At 40.7% G+C, this 26145-nt stretch overlaps 2 long non-coding RNA genes across 2 annotated transcripts in view; both read right to left on the reverse strand.

Annotated features, from left to right (window-relative positions):
• LOC310674424 overlaps positions 1-5930 on the reverse strand; it is a 32739-nt gene extending 26809 nt beyond the window's left edge. The window contains exon 1 of the long non-coding RNA XR_014509585.1: positions 5846-5930. This is a non-coding gene — a long non-coding RNA (uncharacterized lncRNA). The remainder of the gene's footprint in view (positions 1-5845) is intronic.
• Positions 5931-8797: 2867 nt separating this feature from the next.
• Positions 8798-26145, reverse strand: part of LOC310674409 — a 188631-nt gene continuing 171283 nt past the window's right edge. Inside the window, exon 8 of the long non-coding RNA XR_014509568.1 lies at positions 8798-8879. This is a non-coding gene — a long non-coding RNA (uncharacterized lncRNA). The remainder of the gene's footprint in view (positions 8880-26145) is intronic.

A 26145-nucleotide genomic window follows, 5' to 3' on the forward strand; every position in this document is an offset into this window, starting at 1 on the left:
AGTATTTGACTGTTAAATTATAAGAAAATAGTCTCAATAACTCTTTTCTATTAGTCCTGCTTCTCCTGAGCCAATCATATTCATTCATCACCTTATGTGAATAACTGAAGTGTCTCATGAGAAATGGAGAAAGTTCTAAGACCTTTTTATGTGGTTACTGTTGCTAGGGAAACCACAGCCTTGATATCCATGTATCCAGCATGTCAGTCTCATTTTGCATCTAGCTATCCAAGAACCAAGGCTGAAGAAAGGCAATTGGGAGAGGGGGAGAGAGAGTACATTTGCATAGGTGTTGCTCTTAACTCTTGTTCTGCCTATATTGCAAATGTCTTGAGGATCTGCCATAAAACGGTTTTCTCACTAAAGACAGCTGTTTGCTGTGTTCATCTCTGAGAGTAAGTGATTCCAAATAGGAAAGGGGACAATGTTTTGTTTTGTTTCTGAAGTGACTCAAAATATCTGCATTTCTAACCAACATTTTCTATGTGTTGCTAAGAATTAGTTATCATTGCATTACTTCTGAAGATTACTTTGCAATTGCAAAGCTTGCCTGTGCTGATGTAATTCCATCCATTAGGGTATATAAGCTTCCTGATTTTGCACACCTTAAACGAGTTATTCATATCAGCATCTTTGCATTTCTAAAAATAACATTGTTAAATAAAAACTATGTCACAGAGTCAAACCAAATCTGTGCCTGAGCCATAAACCTTGTTCAGAAAGGCAGAACAAGAATTGAAGAAAGAGAGTTCACTGCAAATATCAATTATTTCCATGGGACCAACTCCCATATAGTAAGGATTGAATAGGATTTCAACCTTGGTTGCTTTGAACATGAACCAGAAGAGAATCCCAGGGGGAAGAGGGAAGGGAAGTAACTCATTCTGATCATTAAAATCAGAAGTCCAGAAGGGTCTTTTGTGGGCAATGAGAACTGCCCTCATTACCTCCAACCCTAGAGAGGCTATATCTTCGTTAGTAGGGATTGTAAATTATACTGTAAAGCACATTATATGAATTCCAAGTCATTCCCTGGCATCTCCAGTTGCAATGATCTCAACACATAGAATGGCTAGAAAAGGATCTCACTGTCTGAAACCATGGGGAAGCTCCTGTCAGTGTAGATAATAATGGATTAGGTAGACCAATGGTTTGATGCAAGGTGCATTCCGACATGAGGAAAATTGCATTAGTTTTCCTAGTTATAATGTCGGTGCTTCTGTTGCATTTTCTAATGTTCCATTTGCACTGCAGTACCTGTTGGGTTATGGAATTGGGGCTTTTGGAGCACTGGCATGTTGCACTAAATTTCATTTGCATGAGTAGGCATAGTGTCTCACAACAATGAATGTAATTGGACAATGTCACTACTTCCCATCCTTTCTGCACATGTATGCTTCTGTTCTCCCATGAGACCACCACAAAAACAGCAGGAAAGAACTGTATGCCAGTTTACTGCCCCAAATTTGATCACTTTACTCCTTTAATTTTCCAGGTTAAGGAGGCTGTAAATGGATTTTTTTCTAGATCAAATAATATGGAAATGAGTGCTAAACATGAGTCATATTCCATTATATTTCTAGAAGTGGATTTTATGTTGTGTGGAAGCTCAAATATAATGAAGGAATTAACAGTCAGGGAAATGTCAGGGAAATGGAATAAACTGCTGTTTGAATGCAGCCTAAGTATTAGGCAGCTTAGCATGTATACAGAGATTTGGACAAACCATATTTCTTAGGAAGCCATTACAGAAAATGATAGAGTGAAGAGAAAGCAAAAATCTCTAGGACTGGCAATCCTCCTGTATTAGTTTGGACTTCTTTGCACATTAAGGCAAATAAATACTTACTGCAATTAAATGCTGAACTAATTTGGAATTTCTAAAAACACATTCAAAGTGAATAACTGAGTGCGACTAGTGGTTGCAGTCAACACAGCACTACGGAGATCATTCCCTCAGCACAGGCATTTTTGCTTGCCAATGGAAAAATCTCCCATCTCCCCCCACCCCACCCCCACATACTGTTCTAAGGGTTCTCCTAACCCTCTGGAGCAAATTGAGTGGGCACAGGGTGGGGGAGAGAAGAAAGTCCCAATGCTGTATTGAAAGTCTTTGCATTGTCCTCTGCCAGCACAACAATTTAGTTGACTAGGGCCCTAGTTTTTAAAAACAAAATGTGTGAATTAGATTCTACTACCGGTACTTCCTCAGAGATTAAGAATTCCAAAAAGCAAGGGGGCAAGAGAGCCTTGGTCAAAGCAAGACCCATCCATTCATATGCGGAATTATTGATTGTTATGCAAAGCAATCCCATTACTCAGAAATAAGTATTTCTGGGCCAGATTCAACTTGTGCTAGCAGAATCCAGTGCAACAATCCTGCTAATACAACAGGACTTTCGCCTTTCTTCTCCCCCCACATGACCCCTGCACTTTCCCTAAGCCTGTTTGGAAGGGTTAGAAAAACCCACAGAACATGGTGAAGGGTGACAAGAGACATGATCTAGCAAGCAGAAACACTTGTGCTTGACAGAACTATCATTTTAGGGTGACCTTGAATTCTACCCATTGTGTACTTAATTCGTTCCGGAGGTCCATTCTTAACCTGAAACTGTTCTTAACCTGAAGCACCACTTTAGCTAATGGGGCCTCCTGCTGCCGCCGCGCTGCCAGAGCACGATTTCTGTTCTCATCCTGAAGCAAAGTTCTTAACCTGAAGCACTATTTCTGGGTTAGTAGAGTCTGTAACCTGAAGCGTATGTAACCTGAAGCGTATGTAACCCGAGGTACCACTGTACTAGGAAGTAAGTCATATTGACATCAGTGAGACTTCACTTACTTCTGAATAACTATGCATAGGATTTGACCATTTGCTAATTGTCTCTGTATGGCTGCAACCATTTACTCACTTGCCTGAACTCAGTGGGGCTTACTTCTAAGCAGACATCCACAGGACTGCACTGCATATTTGTTATCATAATTGTGTGCAGATGCACCACAAATTTTACATAACAGAATCAGAACTGTAGAGTTGGAAGGGACCCCAAGGGTCATCTACTCCAACTTCCTGAAATACAGGAATCTCAAGTAAAGCATCCAGGGCAGATGGTCATCCAAATTCTGCTTCTAAACCTCCAAGTAACCACTTTCTGAGGGAGTCCGCTCCACTGTCATACAGCTCTTACCATCACAAAGTTCTCCCTAATGTTTAGCTAGAATCTCCTTGTAACTTGAATCCATTGGTTCAGGCCCTACCCTCCAGAGCATGAGGGAAAAAAGCTTGCTTCATCATCCATGTGACAGCCCTTTAGATATCTGCAGATGACTATTATATCTCCTCTCAGTCTCCTCTTTTCCACACTAAACATTCTGAACTCCCTCGAACATTTCTCACAAGGCTTGGTTTCCAGGCTCTTGATCATCTTGGTCACCATCCACTGCACATTCCCGCTTGTCAATGTTCTTCTGAAATTGTGGCACACAGAATTGGACACAACACTCCACATGTAGTCTGACCAAGGCAGAGTATAACATCCCTTGATCTGGACACTAGATTTCTGCATTAGCTTTACTTCCTGCTGCATCACACTGTTGACTGCTGTTAAGCTTATGGTCCACTAAGTACCCTAGATCCTTTCCCCATGTATTACTCGCAAGCCTGTTGGCCCCCATCTTATATTTGTGCTGCTGGTTATTCCTGCCTAAGTGTAGAACCTTGCATTTGTCCCTATTGCAATTTATTTTGTTGGTTTTGACTCAGTTCTCCAATCTGTTAAGGTAAATTTGAATTTCACTTCTGTCTTCTGAAGCACTAGCTACCTCTCCCTGTTTGGTGTCATCTGCAAATTTGATGAGCATGCTCTCAATTCCTTCATCCATGTCTTCTATAAAGATATTGAACAACAACAGGCCCAGGACAGAACCCAATAGCACCCAGCTTGTCACTTTTCCAGGATGCTAGGGAACCACTAATGAGCACACGTTGGACTGGGCCAGTCAACCAACCACAAACCCACCTAACAATAACCTAATCCTGCCCACATTTTACCAGCTTCTCCACTGGAAAATCATGGGGGGCTTTGTCAAAAGCCTTACTGAAATGTCCGGTTTTATCAAATGTATTCATTTGTGGAGAAGAGTGAGATTTGTTGTATTGATTTTTTTTTTGTCCAAAGTACATAAGATATAGTTTTTGTATTAAAAAAACTTAGCAAACAGCATTTTTTGACAGCACTACTGTCAGAATACTTTTCGCTTATGCAATCTCCTGTATGCTCTGGGTTGTTGATTTCCCCCTCCTCCTCCGTCAAGAAGTCCTCCTGTCCCAAGGGTTGTTTGCAACTTTATTTTCTCTCTTCAGCATGTATTTATGAGGAACCTTTCTGTATCTTACTTTATGCAGAGGTCATACGCAGAATGAATGATTTCAGCATATTATGTGCTTTAGCATAACCTTCAGCTTATAACAGGAGCAAATGCTTAGCCCCAAGTTCCTTCCAGGGTTTGTGCTACAAAAAAAGATTGTAGTGAACTCAAGTTGTTGAATATGGAGTGGGGGAAAGGGCTTAGGTGTCAGAGAAATGCTAATACGTGGCCAAATGGTCAAAAAGTGAATTACATTATGGCAACAACAGAGAACGTCTTCAGTCCTACAGACATACACAAAAAAGAGGAAGACTGGACTCACTGTGATGGATTTTTAAAATGTAGGAAAGAGAGGGTTTTTATGCTATTGTCCTGAGGCTGACAGCTGAGAAACTGGATGAATCTGAAAATATGTTTCATCCAGCCCAATCACTGGAAGGTGACTCTAACCTGAACCTACCATGATTTTATCTAATCTGCTATACCTGAATCACAGTTGGACACAAGCATTGGTTAATACTTTGCTTCTTTTTTATATCATAGGACTGTTGATTAATCACCCTTTAATGACAACACTATGGGACGTCCTCTGGGATTTTAAAAATGTTTTGAAATATTGTTTTGTTTTTAGATTTTTGTGGTGTTTGTGGCCTTAAGTTCTATTATCTGTATGCTCTTTACGTGGCTCATAAACAGCTTTTGTGGGGGGATTGACATTGAAAATCAGTATGTAAATTGATTACATAAACAAACAAACTTGAAAGGCACCTTGAAGTCAGCTGGCAAGGCAGGTTTCAATCTCTACAAGAACATGGTTTCAGATAAGGCGTGTATTCTAAGAATGCCTATAGTTGCACCCCCATTGATTGCTCAAGCATCTTGCCCAAGAAGAGGGCAAGCAGTTAACAGTGACACTCAGTAACAACGCAGTGAGGATTACTCAGAAGAGTGGGAAAGGACTGTGTCTTAGAACTGGAAGAAAAGCTTGTTCCTGAATGTGGTTTCAAACTCAACTGGGAAGTGCTGACAGAGGAAGCACAGCAGTTCATGATGCATGCTTATTTTGTGAATTCCAGTTAATATACAAGGAGAGCTCATTCCTGTAGAATGATCATGGGCTGCATCAGGATAATCAGGAGGAAGTGCGTATTTCCCCCCCCCTTTGTACACTGTCCCAGAAATACAATCCATTTTCAGACAGTTTCCAGAAAATGCAACAAGATAAACATTGCCCATCTTTTTAAAATGGTGAACAAGGTATGGATGGAACTGGATGTGGCTGGAGATCCAAATGCAGCATCATGGTGCATCCTCTTCACTGCCTCGTGATATGTTGTGAAACAAAGTATATCACAACTCACGCTTTGATTTGCCTCACCCTTCAAAGCAAGCATCAACCAAGGGAATGGGGTGGAGAGGGAGATTAAGCTCTGTTGCCTTTGGTACCAGGTGTCATGTAAAAATGAGTGCCATGACTTACTTTTCCTCCTCCATTTCCTTTGCCTTTTGTATGTATCCTGATTGCGAGCCTGAGGGCAGGGGTTGTCTTCTTCTCATTGATACTGGAAGCCTGAAGAGTGGGATAAAGTAGCCAGTCAAAACAATCATGGTGCAGTAATATTATTTCACCTCAACCACCCCATGGGCTTGGAGGATGACATGGAGGGGGAGGAAGTATGACTTGAGAAGCTATCGGTCCTTTACTCCAAGACTCTCCATTCTAGAAGAGGTGGCTCTGCAGGACTCTTCACACTTGGAGCCCACACTCACAGGGCAGTCCTCACAAGCCCTACACCATGGGTAGGCAAACTAAGGCCCAGGGGCCGGATCCGGCCCAATCGCCTTCTAAATCTGGCCTGCAGACGGTCCAGGAATCAGCTTGTTTTTACATAAGTAGAATGTGCCCTTTTATTTCAAATGCATCTCTGGGTTATTTGTGGGGCCTGCTAGGTGTTTTTACATGAGTAGAATGTATGCTTTGATTAAAAATGCATCTCTATGTTATTTGTGGGGCATAGGAATTTGTTCATCCCCCTCCCCCCCAAAAATATATAGTCTGGTCCCCCACAAGGTTTGAGGGACAGTGGACTGGCCCCCTGCTACAAACGTTTGCTGACCCCTGCCCTACACTGTTATAGCCAGTTATTGTAGAACTGGCCAACAGCACTTTGAGAACAAAAACAGAGGACCAATAGCAAGATTTGACTGGTCAGCCTTCAGAAGGCCACTGCACCTTGCTGGGACAACTTTCCTGAATGACAATATTCCAGCCAGTGCCTTCCAAAATCCTGACAGAGCCTGCCTTGCCTGTCATGACTCTGCCCTACTGAAACATATCTCTGCTGCAGTCAGCTTTCCCTGTGAGCCCTGAACTGTGACAGGAGAGGACAAGGTTCCATCTACCCAGGAACATCTGCTACCATCACAGGACAGTGACTTACCTGGCCTCACAAGCAACTAAAGTCATACTCCACAGGCTTGTGTGTGTGTGTGTGTGGTGTTTTAAAGAGTGTTGAACTATGGGACTATCACGGCGGTAGCTTTGTGTTTGCATGCAGAAATCTCTTTCTGAATCCTGAAGTGTTGTTTAAAAAAATAGATTTCTCAGAGGCATGCAGATGACGTTAAATATTTCTACACTTCACAGTGAATTGCTCATTCACCTGAGTGTTTAACTATGTCAATGTGTTCAACATTATCATATTTAATTGAATAGTTCAACAAGATAATATGCCAGTGCACATATCATTGTGAGGAATCTTTCAATGCATTATTGGCTGACAATAGATAAGGCAACCCTCAAACAAAACACAAGGGACTTAGCATGTAAAAAATTATATACATGAGCAAAAATGAAATGCATAAAGAGTTTCCTAAAGGCTGATTACATATTAGGCATTTCACATCTCATCTCCCTTTATGAAAAGGGGTGGGAGGGGGGAGAAAGCAGGAAAAGATGCCATGGAAAGATAAAACATCTGGCAGCTCCAAATATGAGAAAACATTGCATCCAAACCTTAGGTTTAGGGCCAATTCCAACTTAATACGCAGCTCTGTATTCCACAGGAATGGGGGGCACCAATTTGGACTGATGTGTACTACTTCCCTGTAGTATTTACCTGTCCCCAATCCCAATATGCTTTGCTAGGTTGCCTGATTAAACACTCATATTATTGATCTATTCACCCAGATTTTGAGAAGTGTTTTCTACAGATTAGTCAACATCTGCCAAACCTCCGTGTTCTTAATTTCTTATTTATTTATTTTTTTAAAAAAAGTACAATAAGGCTGTGCTCGGTTTTTGGCGAGCAGCTGTTTTTAAAGGACAGAAAAACAGATACCTATTTTTCTTGTATATTCCAAGAATAATCTAAATACAAACCAAAATGATGACAAAAATGGTAATAAAACCGGCAGTGTATATGCAATGGATTTGACTGGCAACTATGTCCTTATAACGCTTTCAAACTTATATAATATTGGGCTTCCTGTGAGAAAACAAAAGCTAGGCCATACATTATTTGGACAAATGGGGCAGGATGGTGGTGGGTAAGTCTTTCAAAAAATTGTTGTTGCCCTCTCTTAATAATATTGGTCAACCACTGCTGGGTGCTACATGCTCCCCCAGAAAATGCTTCTTACCTAAAGGGATACCAGAGTGTGGGCAAGAAATGGTGGTTGTTATTGTTGTTGGATTTATTTAGTTTACATTGCATTATGGATCCAATTTCAAATTCTACTTCTCATTTTGATTTGACCTCATGACAGACAAAAGAAAAAAAACATGTTAATTAACTTACTGATATAAGACATGTCAATAGACACAGGCTTTAAGGGGACGTTCGAAAATTTATGGAAAATAGGACTACAGTGGTTATTGTGGCATGACTTTATGCAGGAAAGATCTAGTTCCTCAGATGTAATGGAGGTGTTGGATGATGTTATATATACACATGAGGGAGCAGGGACATTCTTGTTCAAAGTAAGATTAAGAAATAACAAGACATACAGTGGTACCTCTGGTTACGAACTTAATTCGTTCCAGAGGTCCGTTCTTAACCTGAAACCATTCTTAACCTCAGGTACCACTTTAGCTAATGGGGCCTCCTGCTGCCACCGCGCCGTGGGCACATGATTTCTGTTCTCATCCTGAGGTAAAGCTCTTAACCCAAGGTACTACTTCCGGGTTAGTGGAGCCTGTAACCTGAAGTGTTTTTAACCCGAGGTGTTTGTAACCCGAGGTACCACTGTATATTGAAAGTAAAGATACCCTATATTAATCCATATCAACAAGATTTACAGAAGAATCCTAACCCTTAGATTTGCTGGCTAAAAGTGGTTAGGGCAGAGTAGAAGTAAGTGGCTGAAGAAAACCAAGGGAATGTTTTGATTATGAGCTCTGAGGAACATATCAATGTTGCCAGACCTCTCATCCTCTGCAAATTTTTAATCAGCTTTGCCGTTGCTTTGCACCTCGGAGGGCTGTATTAGAGAGTGGCTCCTCTGTTTGCTGCCTGGAAGTTTAAGTGAAACATATCTGAGTTGGTGGGATATGTGTATGTTCTATTCAGAAATGTTGAAACATTTGCATTTGGAAAGAAAACACATTTTTCAACCTCACTGTTCATTTGTAGATTTAATTTGAATGTGCCTGACTATATATGCATCTAACTTTAAATTGCACCATCTGCATGTGTACATATAGGTTTTCAATTTACATGAACACAGATGTAATCAATGGACATATTTGGGCAAACAGAATCAAAACAGAGCCACATATGCAATAAATGAAGGCTACGTACATATGGTTGCAATGGTGTATAGCCCAACAATGTTACACATAGGCATGGATTGCTTGGAAGGGATGGGGTTCATTTTTCAATGCAAAGATTGGCATTTCACCTTTCACAGTGAAATCATAATCTTTTCTTCCCTCTTGGCAAAGGGGGAGGGGTGTCAACCTGCAGATGGTGTCCTCTAAAGTGGCTGCAAAGACACGTTAAACAAAGCAACCCCCAGGAATATCCAGAGTGCAGTCTTCCCTTTTTTAGTCACCAAGATGTGGGGTGGATTGCCTTCTTTAAAGTGGCAAAATGGTCTTTCCATGGGCTGACAGTTACTTCACAAAAAGCACTGCTCTGTTTTGTCTGAGCATTGGAAGCTTGAAGCACTACACCACCATACAATTGTGTTGCATTCATTCTTTTACATCACAGGTGGAAACCTCTGCCCCATTGGCAAAATTACATCCACCAGGGTTCCTAATTTAGCCCGCGAGGCTTTTCCCTCCCACCCCCAACCAAGCACACTTGTCACTCATCTGGTGCCCCAGCTGTTCCTTTCCAAGTCTGGCTTGCGTTTGGTGCTATATGACTTTGGTGCTGAATGCAAGCTTGGGCCAGAGTCAGATCCATCCAGTGTCACATGATGTCAGATGACTGAGAGGTGCATGCTCTACCCACCTGTCAAATGGGCCCCACAGAATGTTGGCCACAACTTGATCCAGCCTACTGGCCAAAACTAATTATCAACGCCAGATTTACAGTACATACACACTTGCAAATAAAAAAAGTTAATTTACAAGCAAGAATCTCATATGCATTAGCAAGATACTGATGTAATTAATGTTTAGGTGCCTGGCAGAGTGAACAGTGAGATAGCATGGGGATGTCAAAGGAACACCAACCCCAGATTAAACACTCAAAAAAGTCCACTACATGTGTGTTGACTCCCTATACCTATCTTTCCAATATAATTTACATCCAAGATCCATTGAGATAGAAATTCAAAATGCTCATCTTAAAATGGAATTTTAATCTTTCCCTTATAACCTGCCCAATACCACCGATTGGTTCAACCTGATTATAGCTGCATACTGCCATAAAATAGAACCTTTCTAGAAGGCAGAGCACTGAATTATACATTGTCTGTTGTGTTTACTAACATAGGCACGGCAGTCTCACACACAAGTGCCTAGAAAGTACTTTTCTCTTTCTGACATTAGTATCTTTTGACAGTCCGTGATCATAAGATCACTTCAAAACTGGATAGCATGGAGGCAATTTTCATTGCCCAGTTCTTATATTCTGTAATCAAGTGATGTAAGATTAGGAGCTAGGAGCCTCTCTTCTCCAGCAAAGCAGTGCTCCATCATAATTTAAGTAAAAAGAAAAACCAAATGAGAGAAATCCAGTGTTTTAAAAATGTCTGTATATTCCAGCTTTCACCTAAAATAATGCTTAAAGTGGCTTACAAAACATTAAACTCAATAGAATAAATGCAGTAAGCAAACCATAGTGCTACAGTGTAAACAAACCACAATGACTACCAGAATAAACAAATATAGCCTTGTATAATATGGAAAAAAATATTAATGCTTCTGTTATAGACCTTTATTTCTGCATCTGAAGGCTAAAAACTCCCATTTTGGGAAAGGTATGAAAAGAACCCCCCCCCCCCATATATATATACAGTGGCCCACACAGCACAGATTTAAAAAGTGGGACAGTCATCTTAGTTTTAAAAAGGATAGGTTTTGCCTTCTTTAAAAACACACACTTAAAAGGTTAGGCAGTTGTTGTAGTTAAATACGGATAGGGATTTATGGCTTTGGCATAACCTATCATGTGAAATGGCACCTAAGACCATCTTGGAAACAGCTAACAGGCTAGTCATTTGTGAATTAGTCTTAGATATTCTTTGGCGCCACTCTAACCCACTCATCCACAATAGTGGCAATAATAGGAAAGGGAGAAAGACAAATATTAATACAATAATTAACCAGCTTTTGCTGATATATGGAATCTAACCTTCTGAAGTGTTTTGTTTTCCTAGTTATTCCTTGCTCTGGATCTGTTTCTCCAGGAGAGATAGCCTAGGGCTATGTATGCAGCCCTTAGTCTTAGTCCTTCAAAAAGTTGCATTCATTCATAAATTAATGGAATCACTAGATGTTTGCTGCTTCAGACAAACTCATCTGGGAGACAGTAAAATCAGCATAGCATTTCTGCAATTTAATGCCCCACAAAAGGAACCCAGTCCATCTCTTATAATGTTTGTTATCCAGACTACTTTCTGCTAGGCTGAGAGGAGCCATAACCCATCTTGCTGAATGGTTCCTGGGAGCATTCGAGAGGGACAACTCACAGGTATGTTTGTGCCCAGTTGGCTGTTCTGTTGCTCCCATTAATTTGCTGCACAAATTCAAACTAGATTAACATTGGTTGTGCAAACTGTTCCTCTATTTGTGGCTTAAGTACCAACAAGGTCCCACAAGAGCATTAGCACAAGCTGAATTTCATGGTAAAAACTACGGATCCAGGTGCGAATGTACACTTATGGTTAATATTTAATGAAGGGTTCTTAATGACACTCTCTCTGTAGCTATCTTGTGATTGCCTTTGCCAGGCAAACTTTCCTAATCTCTGCTTTTGCTTACCTTTATTCTTCCAGCAGTCCAAAAGCCGATGTGCTAATAAGAACTATGAAGCATTTTTCCTTAACAATGTAAACCCCATAGGCTTATAGGTGTGTCAAGTCTTGCATGCTGGCAATGCATGCCACATTTTATAGCAAAAAACCCCAAAATCTCCAGACACAGAAATTAGTATGAAAAAAGCAAAAGGACTTGTCTCTCAGTTTGCTTCTCACTCACCACTCTGGTCATTCTCAGATTGTTATCTAACCAGACAATTTTTGTGAAGTCTAATTTTCAAGGCTCGGCAACTAGCTAGATTTTCGCAAATTCCAATGGAGATGATTTGACAGCCTGAGACACCTCATGGAAACTGATGAAGATATTAAATCTAAACTTTATCCCTTCCTTGGCTTTGTTCTATTATTCCAGTTCTTACTTCTTTCTCATATAGATCTACAAAGTAATTTCATTTGAATGGATATTGGAGTATTTCCACACACACCTTAATAAGAATAGGGGCTATTTTTAGTTCTCATTTCATGACACTCCCTGGTTCTCGGTCTAGCCCCAAAAAGTACTTCAGAATGCTGGTGGCCTGTAAATATCATGTTTGATTCATCCCATTGTTGTTGTTATTTTTGTTAGTGTGACCCAAAAAAGCACGCCATGCATAGCAGTCTGTTAGGGTGAGCCTGCTCCTATATCTTCTAACGGCCGTGTAAAAGATGGAAGTATTGGAACAGCTCCTAGGACCCTGACACGACCCACCACCCAGGACTGGTCCAACCATTAGGAAGAGTGAGACTAGGAGGCAACTTTTGAGCCCCCTAGCCATTGTCTGTTCGAGGACAGAGCGGTGTGCCACACATATTCCTGCTCTGCATCCCTTAGGCAAGCTGCCCGTCCTCTACAGTGGTGAAGAGCATTGTCCCATCACCAGAATTGAAGCACTGGCTTCCAGTCAGCTTCTGTACATGCAATGGAAGGGGTGCCTCTTGTCCTTCGCTTCAGACAGCAAAGTGTCTTGCGCTGGCCATGCTACTGCCGGTGACTTTCTTCTCTTTCTTTTCTCTAAATTCTGTATGCTTATCCATCACTGATACCTTCCAAATTTTCGTCACTGCTTCCTTCATTTCCTTCACTGCTGGTGACCTATTTTTCCATTTTTGTGCAAGAAGTATGCAAGCAACTACTATTGCATTTCATGTTAGTACTTTGTGTTTCGTGGGCCTAAATACCCTAACAAAATTTGAGGGGGATCCAATGGTATAGTCTAACTTATGTTACCTTTCCCAAGATTTTAATTATTGGACAGGTCTACCAAGTATGTTCCATATCTGCATTCTGATGTCCACAGCTCCAGCCTGTTACAGAATGTGTAAACTTTGCTCAATGTGAGTGGAGTCATATACCATTGATAGGACAATTTGTAATGTTTTTCTCTAACACAAAGAGATTGTGCTGTTTTGTGAGTTAAAAAAACAACAACAACCCAAAACCATTATTGTTCAGAAATTGGTCTATTATTTTTACTCACTTTCCCTTAAAGATTGTACCCAAATGTAATTTCAAAGTAGTCAGGAAAACATATTTTAGATATATGCTCTCCCCAGGGATCATTACCTATCTTTAGGCACCAGGCAAAAATTTCTTTTCTGTCATGCCTTTGGCCTTTAATTATCTGTGGTCTCCTTCAGTGAGTGGGATGCCTTGGTCCTGCCTTTTTTATGAACATGAATGTGTTTTTAGCTTCTACTCTCTTTTAGTTTTATGCTAGCTTTAATGTATTGGGTTCTTCTTCTTTTTTGTAAGTCGCTTTGTGTTACTTTTTGTTTTTTAAAAAGACTAATAATTTTATACACCACAGGCCTTTCTCCTTCCATTTCTCTTCCTGTTCATTTCACTTTATTCATCAAATCAATATTAATGCTTTCTGTTTTGTTTTTAAGAGCATTTTTACCATTAAGATTGTAACATGTCTGATGCTTCTCAGTTTAAGAGTTCTACAAGACCATATTTTCTTATACATCTTTGTCTGCGCAGATGCTTCAGTTAAAATGCAAATGTCATATATTTAGCATGCAAATGAAGTGACATAAATATAATACTTGAAATCTGCATGCTATCTTAAAAAGTAATTGCAGCCTTGAATAAGAATCCAAGAAGTTAGGATTGTCTGAAGATTCCATATTCTTTTAATGACTGCTTGAGTCCATATCTTTGTCTAAGTGCTGCATGTATATTTGGGAAGAGCCATTCTCAACTTAGGGACATCTTTTCCCTGCATTCTTCTTCCGTCTGCTTTTGCAGGGCACAGATTACAGTCCTAATGTAAACAGGGGAAATCTGACTCTCTGGGCCACAGATTCATCTTTCTGTCTGCCAGCTACATTCCGAAAATATGCAAGAATTATCCAATTCTCCATTGTTAACTGCAACAGAACAAATCATGCCGAAAAACAGGGGATGTGTGCTCAGTAATAACAGTGAGAAAAGCACACCCTGTTATGGGTAAGCTTTAACAAGCTGGAAATCATAATAGGCAGCGTTCTGCATGCAAACCAAGGCACAGCAGCAAAGGTGAGCTTTTCTACATAATTGTGCAATCTGGTGATGACCTTGACATATTTGTATAGAGGGATGTCTTAAAAGCCACAATTGATTCACAAAGATAGAACGCCTTTATTCCTAAAATGACTCTTTCCTTGAAATCATTCTAAAATCTTGTGAAGCACAAGTTGTTGCTGCTTTTTTTACATCCTCAATAAAGTGGACAAGATAAGCAGGCTAAGATGAATAATTGTACCATTTCAGGTGGGGGAAAACCCTAAAGGTGTCATTTGATAACACCTATTCCTACTCAGAATAGGCACATTGAAGTTAATAAGCATGGCTAACTTAGGATCATTAGATTCAGGTAGTCGAAATATATATATATATAAATTTAAAAAATTGTCCAGTAGCACCTTAGAGACCAACTAAGTTTGTTCTTGGTATAAGCTTTCGTGTGCATGCACACTTCTTCAGATACACTGAAACAGAAGTCACCAGACCCTTATATACAATGGGAGGGTGGGGTGGGGTTTTTCTCAGGAGGGTAGTAGGAGATGGGTGATTGATTCAATGGGAATGGTAAACAGTGTCATTAGTTTGAATGGGTCTACTCTGAGTATTGAATACCAGCATTGAATACCACCACGGGAAATGTGTTCCTGTTAAGTCTTTTCAACTTCTCAGTGGCTTTTGATACCATCTGTCATGGTATCCTTCTGGAGCGGCTATCCAAGTTAGAGGTGGGTGGGACTGCTTTGCGATGGTTCTGATCCTACTTGGATGGTTGTTTCCAGAGGGTGATGCTTTGTTGGCCTCATGGAGCCTGCAGTACAGGGTTCTTTGGGGTTCTGAGTATTTAACCGCTGAGTGGGGTCATCCAGAGTTTAGGAGTGTGATGTCAGCAATATGCTGATGACACACAGCTCTACATATGCAGGTTTGGCTAATTAAACAATCAGTGGTCTTTTAAACTGGGGGGTGTTGCTTTTGTTTGTTATTTTGGCATGTGTTTTTGTGTTTTCATGCTGTAAACCACCATGTGTTTTTCAGATGAAGGGCAGCATAGAAATTTAATAAATAATAATAATACATTTCCCATGTTAACACTCATTCCAGAGTTGGCTCAGTAGACAAAGACAGAACTATAGATAGTAATGGATTTGTCGTTCCACTATTTCTCAGTTCAGCTACCTCAAAGGGTTGTTGGGATTATTAAATAAACATATATACCAACTTCAGCTGAGGCTTTGGGATAGGGTAGGATGAATTCTAAACAGAACAGTTAGAGTTTGACGATATTGGACATATTTGATTGCCTTTGGAACGTGATTAGTATCTATGTGCTCAACTTTTATCAGTGTTAGTGCTGAATGGGAGCAAAGAGTACACATTTTCCAAGTAAAGCGTGTTCTCCTTCATGGACAGCACATGTTGCGGTGGGGGCTAACAAGACACCCACTGTTGCTGGGCGGGAAAAGAGTTTGGCCACCATTCTCATTGAGCTTCCTGTTGCTGGGGAGATTTAAATGTTGCCATTTCGTGATTGACAGCCATAGCCTTTAAATACCCTGCACGCAGCATTGAGATTCCTCTTTTTGCTGTGTGCATCGGATCACCCGCCCCACCTACCTATTTTCAGGTTGTTCACTTGACCTTGTTATGCCTGTCATGGGGTCATCTGCTTTGGGGGCAGGGGCCCAGTAGGAATTTTGTCCATTTGTGTGATTGGCTGGTGCCATTTGGTTTTTGCCTACTGTGTAGCAAATTGTCACAACTTGTAAGGTTGCGATTAGGCATTGGTTTAGGAATTGGTTGGTGGAGGAATTGGTTGGTAGCTGCTTTTCCAGATCTCTTCCTTAAGATTTGGGGTTGACAGACCAAGGGAAAGTGTAGGTTCATTGAGGCTACGGACTAAGCAAGCACAATATGTGAGATGGTAGAAAGTAGCTTCTAATGTGGTACAGAAGTTAAGCCTGTGTGCCTTACTCATGCCTCAAAATGCCTAATAATTGTAAATGTCTTTTTTAATGTTGGAAGTCAAAGTTATTTAGAAGTGCAATTTCAATGGGTCTTCAGTGTGCATAGATAAATCTCCACAATCCAAATATTTCAGATCAACTGGAATGTGTTCAGCTGAAATATCCCTTGTTTTAAACAAGTCTGTATTGCAACCCATACTGGAACAAGGGATGCAATGAATATCTGTGTTTTTCACTTTCACTGAAAGGGAACACACACTGGCATCAACAAAGCAGTACTTCAATACAGCAACATATTTACAGAAGGTTGCTGAAAATCTGTAGGCAAAAACCAAGAGGCAACTTGTACAAGATGTTGTGGACCCTGTGAAACAGAAACTTAAGCTAGACTGCCATGCCTTTCAGCTGGAAAAGTCTGAGCAATATAGTAAGGTCTCTGGTCTTATAAAAGCATCAGAGCACATTCATGCTAACAGGTAAACAACTTTTTTGGGGAAAACCCTACCTCTACCAAGATAAAAAATAAAATATGTATATTTCTTTTTTTCTGGATAAATATCTCTAATAGCGACACTTTCCAGCATGGCATAAATGCTCTAGGTTTCCTACATCCCTGATTAGGATTCATACAAAATAAACATTGCTCATTTTATTAAGCTAATCATTACACTGAATTACTTAAGGTAATGCTTGCTTTCACTCCGAAAGCTCATTTACTCAGAAGCAACCCAATGACTTCGGTTGCACGTCTGCGTGCCTAGTGTCAGTGATCCTCATCAGTGACCTCAGTGCTAGTGATACAATTCAATTATCAGTATAATATTCCAAAAAAATAAATAAATGGAAAACACACTTTTTACTTTGACACTTGAAACAGTGACACATCATCTTTGCGGAATGTGGCAGGGAAAGGAGGGAGCTTTAATCGTTAAATAGCTTGGGTTTAGCAAAGAAACAGAAGAAGAAACATTTTAAGTAAACATATCCAAGATTAGATAATATATTGCAAATCCCCCCTCCAAAAAGCTACTGGAAAGCTATAATTTACTTTCCTTTCTGGTTAAAACTACATGAGAACTGGTTTCCCCCCTCTTTTTTTAACTAATCCAACTCCCCCCTCTTAAAAAAAAATCCTATTGGTGGCTATGCATCCTCCCTCAGTCACACACAATAGCAAATGCTTACAATGAGAATGGCTCCACTGGAGCAATACTAATACATTTGACACAGCTTCCATCCTGTCATTATGCAGAGGAGCTTGTGCTTATCCCTTTTTAAATTGGAGACTCTTTTTAACCAGGAATCCCCAGGATGAAAGTGAACCATTTTCATCGCGGCAAAACAAATCCTTCTCTGGTGAATTTTGTTATTGTTTATTGTTACCAGCATTTTATCAGCACTAAACTGTGTGAAAGCTTCAATTAGTTCTTGATGAATGATCCCATAAAATCATGTCGTTTCATTTCCCCTGCCAGGCAGAAATTTTTTACTGAGTGTTATTAAATGAAATATAATTGGGACAGGATTCAGGAAACGTACAGGCATCTTGTTCTCCTTTTTGGGTTGGAACAGTAGAGTGAATATTGAGTATATCTGGTGTTAGGTTTTATCGTCAGTATTCTTCTTATTTAGGCAAACAGCTTTTTGTTGCACAAAGAAATATGCTCTGTAAGTCTCAGATAATTATTTATAACTATGACACTGGGTGGATACAGACATGCAGTAGTCATTTGAAGTCATGCCATCGGCATCTGGACAGGAAAGTAAGTAAATGCTAGCGTTTTACCAATCAGTAATGCGGAGTATGGTAAAACTTGCCTTTCTACCTGGTCTGATGCTACAAGGGGCCAGTTCAGCACAGCAGTTACTTACATGCTAGGACTCTATAGCACTGCTAAAGAATTTCCCTTGTGCAATTGAAAGTGAAATTAAAATTATGGTTCTACAGCAGAGATGGAGAACCTGTGCCCCCCCCCCCCCCGACGTTGTTGGGCTCCATCATCACTAACCATCAGCCGTAATCAGCATGGCCAGTGGTTCCCCATGCCTGATCTACATGGAACTTGGCACTGCTATGGGGAATATAGCACTGTTCTACAATCCACATCCCCCTAGCAAGACCATATTTTTTTTTACTCAGAAGTAAATACCATTGAGTTCAATTCAGCTTAGAATCACAGAATCATAACATTATAGAATCAGGAAATTGTAGAGTTGGAAGGTACACCCAGGGTCATCTGGTCCAACTCCCTGAAATGCTTACTCATTAGGAAATGTGCTCTGGGTTACATTGCCCATGAATGAAGAGAGGGTGAGGAAAGGAGGGGATGAAAAAAAGAGGCTACACTGCAAAACTAGTCAAAGTGGGCATAGCTGAATGGGGAACAAAGGGTGAAGCCAACCAGGAGGAATTGCCCACCGTGGGGGTGAGATGGAGGGGAAGGACCAAGAGGGAAGGCAGTTTAGTTAGTTTGGTTTACTAAATTTGTGAATTGCTTCTCACAACAAAATGTCTCAAAGCCATTTACAATAAAAAGTACAATAACCAAAAGACACAAACGTGAGAAAAAACATCATCAGAGTAACAGCATCCAATTATTTATGCTGTAATTGTGATGTTTAGCTTATTTTTGCTGGTTTGTTAATAGTGTTTTGCTGGTTTGCTACGGCTTTATTGATTATTTTTTAACTATATTATATGACATGCTGTAATTGTGTTGTTCTATTATGTTACTCATTGTTTGTAAGCAGCTTTGGGATTCATTTAAATGGAAAGTGACATGGAAATATAATAAATTGCTTGATATCCAAACCATGAGAAATTGGGTGTCAGGTGGACATCCATAGGGTGAGCATTCCATAAATGAGGAGCTACTTCATAAAAGACCCGTTCCCTCTCTGCCACCCTCTTGAATTCCCTCGGAGATGGCACTCAGAGAATGACCTCAGATGATGATCCCAGGGTCTGGGCAGGTTCACATGTGGAGAATCAGTCCTTTACATATAGGGGTCAATTCATAGCAGGATGATGGATGGATCCTGGCAGCCATGTTTTAGAGAAATGCAGTGAATCTGCTTAGGCCTAAATCAAGTGCAGGAGGCAAAGGGATTTCCATAAAGGCACCCTCCCTCCCCGAAACCATTACACAGTTCCTTGGTTGGTGACATTCTCCTGCCTTTCTTCCTTGACAACTACTGGTGAGCACGGAAGGAGTTTAATAATGGTTGCTGTCTCAATTGAGAGCCAGTGTGGTGTAGTGGTTGAGAGCAGTAGACTCGTAATCTGGGGAACCGGGTTCGCGCCTCCGCTCCTCCACATGCAGCTGCTGGGTGACCTTCGGCCAGTCACACTTCTCTGAAGTCTCTCAGCCTCACTCACCTCACAGAGTGTTTGTTGTGGGGGAGGAAGGGAAAGGAGAATGTTAGCCGCTTTGAGACTCCTTCGGGTAGTGATAAAGCGGGATATCAAATCCAAACTCCAAACTCTTCTTAGAGGACTCAGAGCTACTTCAAACCACACTGGAAACTATTACTAAAATCAGTCCTAGTCCTATGCATGGTTTTTCAGGACTACAGTCCATTTCTGTGTTCAGTAGTAATCACTCTCAAGTAAGTCCACAGGAGTGCAGCCTTAGTGACTCATTTCCTGTCACCTGGCAGCTCTCTTTTGAATTCATCATTTGCTTTAAAATTTTATTTGATCATCACAATTACACAGTTGCATTTTAAAAAGTAGAATTAAGTATATTAAATTAAAACAGAGCATCTAATGAAAGAGCATGGGAACAGAAAACGGCTAATTAAATGGAGAGGTTCGGCTCTGAAGGCTTTACACTAAAAAAGAAAAGGTGTGTGAGTGGTGACTTCTTGCTGACTTTAATTTCTTGCCTGCCCCACCTGAAATCCAATGAGCAATAAATGAAATTTGCCTAGGATAAAACTGTAAAGAAGAGAGGGGGAGAAGGAAGAAGAAAGGAGTTTCTTACATCAGCAAATGGGAAAAGTCTGGCTTCACAAGCACAGCTGTGTTGGAATATGAGCTAGCAAGTCCAGAAGCAAACTATCCAGGGCACAAGATTTGCAGTGGGGCAGAATAAGTATATCTACCTACAACCACCATTCTAGTTCTCAGAAGCAGGAGCTCAGGGCTAGTCTTCTGAGGACGGTCCATGACTGTCCAGTAATAGAAGATATTAACAATCATCCATAATTGTGAAAGCTAATACAAGAGCCAACATGGCATAGTGGTTAGAGAGTCGAACTAGGACCTGGCAGACCAGGGTTCTAGTTCCCATTCAGTCATGAAGCTCACTGGTTGACCTTAAGCCAGTCAGTCTCTCAGCTTAACCTACCTGACCGGATAAAATGGGGAGGAGTAGAAGAACTATTTATGCCACCTTGAGCTCCTTGGAGGGAAGGTGGGATATAAATGTAATCAATCTATCAAATCTGACTAGGGCATTTCATCATATTGTAAGGTATTTTGTCAATATCTTGTATAGGAAACACTGGCTCCATTGAGAACACGCAAATTAAGTTATAACAGACCTGTCTGTGGGTGATAGATAATCAAATAAGTTTGAAACTCAGAAAATCTTAAATTGCACATGCTCATTCTTTTTAGAAGCTTCTAAGAGGATCATCTTACACAGCCTCGGTTAAATGAAGGCCTTTCTGTAATTATAAATATATACATAAAATGCATATATATATATATGCATACACACACACCAAGTCTTATAGTGCAAGGGTGGGGGAAGTTTGCTGTCTTCCAAGTTTCTGACACACTTGGGGAATATGTCCTCAGAGAATTCATAGTGCTGGTGGGCTCCTGCTTTAAAGAATTTCAGATTGCTGAGGGTGGTGTTTCCCCTTTGAAGAATGCTGCATTTTTAAAAGATATCTTCCTTTGAAGATATGAATATCTGTGGGGTTTCCCTCCAAAATTCTCATTGTTGGAAAGTCCTCTGTTGAAGGTATTATCAGGTTAGGATGGGGCGGGGGGGAAGCCTAGGAATACTTTTCACCCCTCAGAGGACTGTCGTCTTTTTGAAGATATTTAGATGGATTGAGTAGATATGATTCTGAGTTCTCATAGCTAGAAGGTATGGAACAGAACTTTGTGGCCATAGACAACTGCAGCACAGCTGTGGAGGAATGAGAGGCATACACAGAGAAAGAAATATTACTTGTGGGAGATGCAATCATCTTCAAGATGACAGAGTAAATTTATTCCACTGGAGGGGGCGGATGAAATGGGTGCTCATCCTCCCCATTTCTCTTTCGAAATCAAATATTATCTATATATCTAACAGTGCAATCTTTTATGTGTCTACTCAGAAGAAAGTCCTGTTGAGTTCTCCAAAGTAGAGCCATATAGGATTGCACTATAACTTCAAAAATAAAATAGGCTTCTAATGGTTGAGAAACCTTTCCTGGGCATCTTCACCTTCATCTGGTAAAATCCATTTGACAGAGAACTCTTTTCTAACATTGACTCCTCCATTAATAGGGATGTAGCTGGGTGGCAAATACTTAACATTCAAAGGATCCAAGGTTCAATCTCTGGCACCTGCAAATGATGTTGGGAAATATTCTTCTCTGAATCTCTGGAAAGCTGTAGCCTGGGATAGCCAAGGTGACAACCTCCAAATGTTTTGGACTACAACTCACATCAGCCTTACATGGCATGACCAAGGTCAATGAGAGTTGTAGTCCATTATCTTCTGGAGGGTACCATGTTGACCACCTTGGGTGTAGGGCCATGCAGAGATCTCAGGTTCAATCCCTGGCATGTCCAGGCAGGGCTGGGAAATGTTCTAAAATCCTGGATAGTCATTGCCAGTCAATGGAAACAGTAGTGACCTAGATGGACCAGTGGTCTGGCTAAGCAGACAGAAATTGCTTACCAGGATACCTGAACATATAACTTCCTTTCTAGGAGAGCTAGAGACTTATTTTTTATATATGAAAGCTCAGAGACTGGACCTTGTGCGTAAAGGGGCCCAATGAAGGCCACCAAGGGTGCCAGGTTGGCAACTCCTGTTCTAAAGACATAACCATATTTAGAACAACATATATGCACACAGCTAGCCAATATGAGGGGGACACGGGTGGTGCTGTGGACTAAACCACAGAACCTAGGGCTTGCTCATCGGAAGGTCAGCAGTTTGAATCCCCGCAACGGGGTGAACTCCCGTTACTCTGTCCCAGCTCCTGCCAACCTAGCAGTTCAAAAACACGTCAAAGTGCAAGTAGATAAATAGGTATCGCTCTGGCGGGAAGGTAAACGGCATTTCCATGCACTGCTCTGGTTTGCCAGAAGCGGCTTAGTCATGCTGGCCACATGACCCGGAAGCTGTATGCCAGCTCCCTCGGCCAGTAAAGCGAGATGAGCGCCGCAACCCCAGAGTCAGGGGTCCCTTTACCTTTACCTAGCCAATATGAATTTACTTATCACAATGAATGTCTAAAAATCAGAAAAACAGAAGCAAGCCACTGTTGATAGCAATGCTGTGATCAATATCTTACATTGTAGTGAAAATCCTCTTGGGCTTAAAACTTTATTTTCTTGCATTTGGTGAGAAGCCCTAGAGAGCAACTCTGTGGGTGAATTACAGCATTAGAAATAAACATTGTGTTCTAGTACAAGGTAGTCCCTCTTAGAAGACATTATGACACATGAAAAACAGAGCAGGTAAACCTTAAAAGCAGTACATTTAGGTTTCTCTACAAAAAATAGAGAGTAAATGTCTGGTATAATGGATGTAATATGAAGAGTTTCCAAAAAAGCATTTTATTTAGGTGTGCATCTGAATAGGACAGAGAATACACATCCCAAAAAGCATTTGATAGTGGGGCAGAAAATGAACACACACGAATAAGTGACTTACTGACTCACTTACGGCAGTACCTAGAAGCCTGAAATTTTCTACCCTTGTCGTATTCCAAAATATATTCATAACTAAAACAGACTGAAAATTGAGCAGCCTGAGAATTTTGCATTTTTTCTTCAAAACGTGCATTGCAAAGACTATTAAACACACACACATGCACACACACACAGCAAAACTCCAGCAAAGACCGACCCAAGGCATATAAGTATTATAATGGACACTTGAACCAGCTTCATATTGGGGGAAATGTGGGATTTGTCATGCAATGTAGATTTAAAAACAAGCCATTGATTTAACATAGTGGAAGAGATATAGGACTTCTGCCAGATCTCTGCACACTTCCAAGGGGACTCACTGCTGACTACCAAAAAGCCACTGTCTATTTGCTGCTCTTAGACACTACTATCTACTCACCTCCTTTGTCCCTCTGGACCAGAGACCACCAGTGGAAGGAATGGTAGCTTCCGTTGCCTGCTCACTCATCTGCCATTTCCCGAGAGTGATATGGACTGGACCCAGAGAACACAAGGCCAACTGGAGGGGGGGAAGGCACCCTCCCAAGAGCATCTTGCCTCCGAGCTAGTCCTGTTAATCAGCTGTTTAATATAGCAACAGTTCTGCTACTCTCCTGGAGTCTGCTGTGGTGGGTGGTTAACAGGAAGGTGTGAAACAACATGAGTAGATGCATGAGTGACCCAATTAAGCACACTATACAAGATTCCATCTCTCTCCTGGGTCTTGTCGCCGGGGCTGGCTGGGATCCAAGTGTCAGTGTCAACCCTCAGCATTCTCATTCCCTTAGTTTCCAGGTTTGTTTATAGTGGGCACGCTCATATATTCAGAACCACATGCTTGTGCCAATAACCTGAAGCCAAAGCAATAGTGCCTATTTGCCTTGAAAGAGAAAGCTTTACCTGTTTTGGGATTCAGGAGCAATATTTATTTATTTCTGCACATCTACAGTGCATTCACTTTCACACACTGAACCCATCTGCATAAGCTTTAATGCCCCATCAACCCACACAACCTTTAAGATTTTATTGATTATTATCATTATTATTATTATTAAGACGTGCAAGCAAGTTGCAGATGCCTCTCTACCTGTAGAATTCCTTTGACTTTTGGAGCCTCAGCCATGTTATTTTTCTTCTTCTCCACAGCATAGCCATTTATGCATTTGTTCATCTTTCTAGCTCAAAGTACGGAATATGGAGTAGTTCTTGATAATTTCTACTTTTAGCTTAGCACTGCAAAGTCTATTGTTCTAGAGCAGAAATTACATGCCACTTCCCAGCTTCGCCAGAGCTTGCCTAAGTGCTCTGAATCACAACAGATCAAGGGAAGGTGGGTCTGAATATGTAAGCTTCGTAATGCATGGTTAATATTGCTTGATAAAGCCATGCAGGCATAATTAAGAAAACATGTCAGATAAAACAAGGTTTGAGAATTAAAAAAAAAAAATACAAATAAAATAAGAATGAACAACCAAAACTAGCTAAACCTAAAGTCAGCGAACTTCCTTTTTCTCTCCAAACCTCACTGATTCCGATTGCTGAGGCAGCCTCATGTGTGATTTATGCATAATGATTCCTCCCCCCACCCCACCCCCTACCTGAACAATTTTGCCTTTTTGACTAGTTACTGTTACCACCATTTAATAAGGCAGCTTTCCCTGGCTTTCTAATCGAAAACTTGCTTTTATCTTTCTTCATAAAAGAATTGAAATGGCTTCTTTCAGGTTTCTGTAGCCTCTGGGGAGATAAGGACCCTGCGGTTAACAGGATGAGAGATTTTTGTTTAGAAATTTTTATTTAGACAATGAAAAATGACCTCTGTAAACTCAAAGCTATCTTATTTTGGGGCTTTAGGCTTCTGGCAGATAAATCAATTGGGCCCTTGGGACAGCAAAGGAAAAACCTTTGCAGTAACTATGTCAGGGCAACGCAATAGATTTGTTGTGAGGATGCAGTGGCGCTGAAGGTAGAATGCACTTAAAAATAAATATCATTTTATTTTCTATTAAATATTCAGGATTTGGGTACTAAGCTTTTCAATGGCTGCAAGTAAATATTTCCTTTTTGTGATACAAAGTGGGGAAAGGATGCCAAGTGCTTCTGTGTGTGAGAGATAGAGAGAAAGAGGTCCCAGATGTAAACACATTTTCTTGGAAGTAATCCCATAGATTTTCTTGCCACCAGCTTGAGGCAAACTTACAAATAAGTAAGTTTATCCAAATAAATAAATAAATAACCAAGTTTGCTTAGGATCACATGTGCAATTTCACGCAACACAGATGCATATATGTACATGTGTGCATGAAGAAACATGCATACAGCTAGCCTTGAAGCAGACGGGCCTTTTAAACAATGAAGTGTTAACACAATTCAAGCATTTACTTAGAAACGTGTTCACTGCTTGTTGCTCTTTTGATGGAAAACATTTCTGATGCTCCCTCCTCCTTTTCTATTCATGAGCGAGAGAGAGAGACTAAGCACCAACTTCAGAAACTGCTCATTTTCCCCACAAATGATTTTAATTATGGGGCTAGCTAATAATGTGATTGTCTAAAGTATGCTTTAGCAGGATACCACAACAATTTTCACACCTGTACATAAGCCTAAGAAGCTTTGCGAATCCTCGCAGCATGAATTTGCACTGCATGTTTGCTCTCGGGAAGAACAAGTGTTGCACTTTGCTGTGTGCTTCCTACCTGCATTGTGCAGGGTGCAGACCCAAAGTGAAAAGTTATGCGGAAAATAAATTGCAAATCTGACTAGGAAGCAAATGAGAAAGCAGATGCCTAACTAAATGTGCAGTTGTTAGTGATTTTGGCTGGTGAAGAACACCGCACATTGCTAAGAAGCCCCAGTAAAGCCTTATTAGGTCAAAATGAATATTAAAATTTAAATCATTATGATGCAAATCAATGAAAAGG

Source organism: Podarcis tiliguerta, assembly GCF_965153285.1.
Source record: "Podarcis tiliguerta genome assembly, chromosome: 3".
In the NCBI taxonomy this organism is placed as follows: domain Eukaryota; kingdom Metazoa; phylum Chordata; class Lepidosauria; order Squamata; family Lacertidae; genus Podarcis; species Podarcis tiliguerta.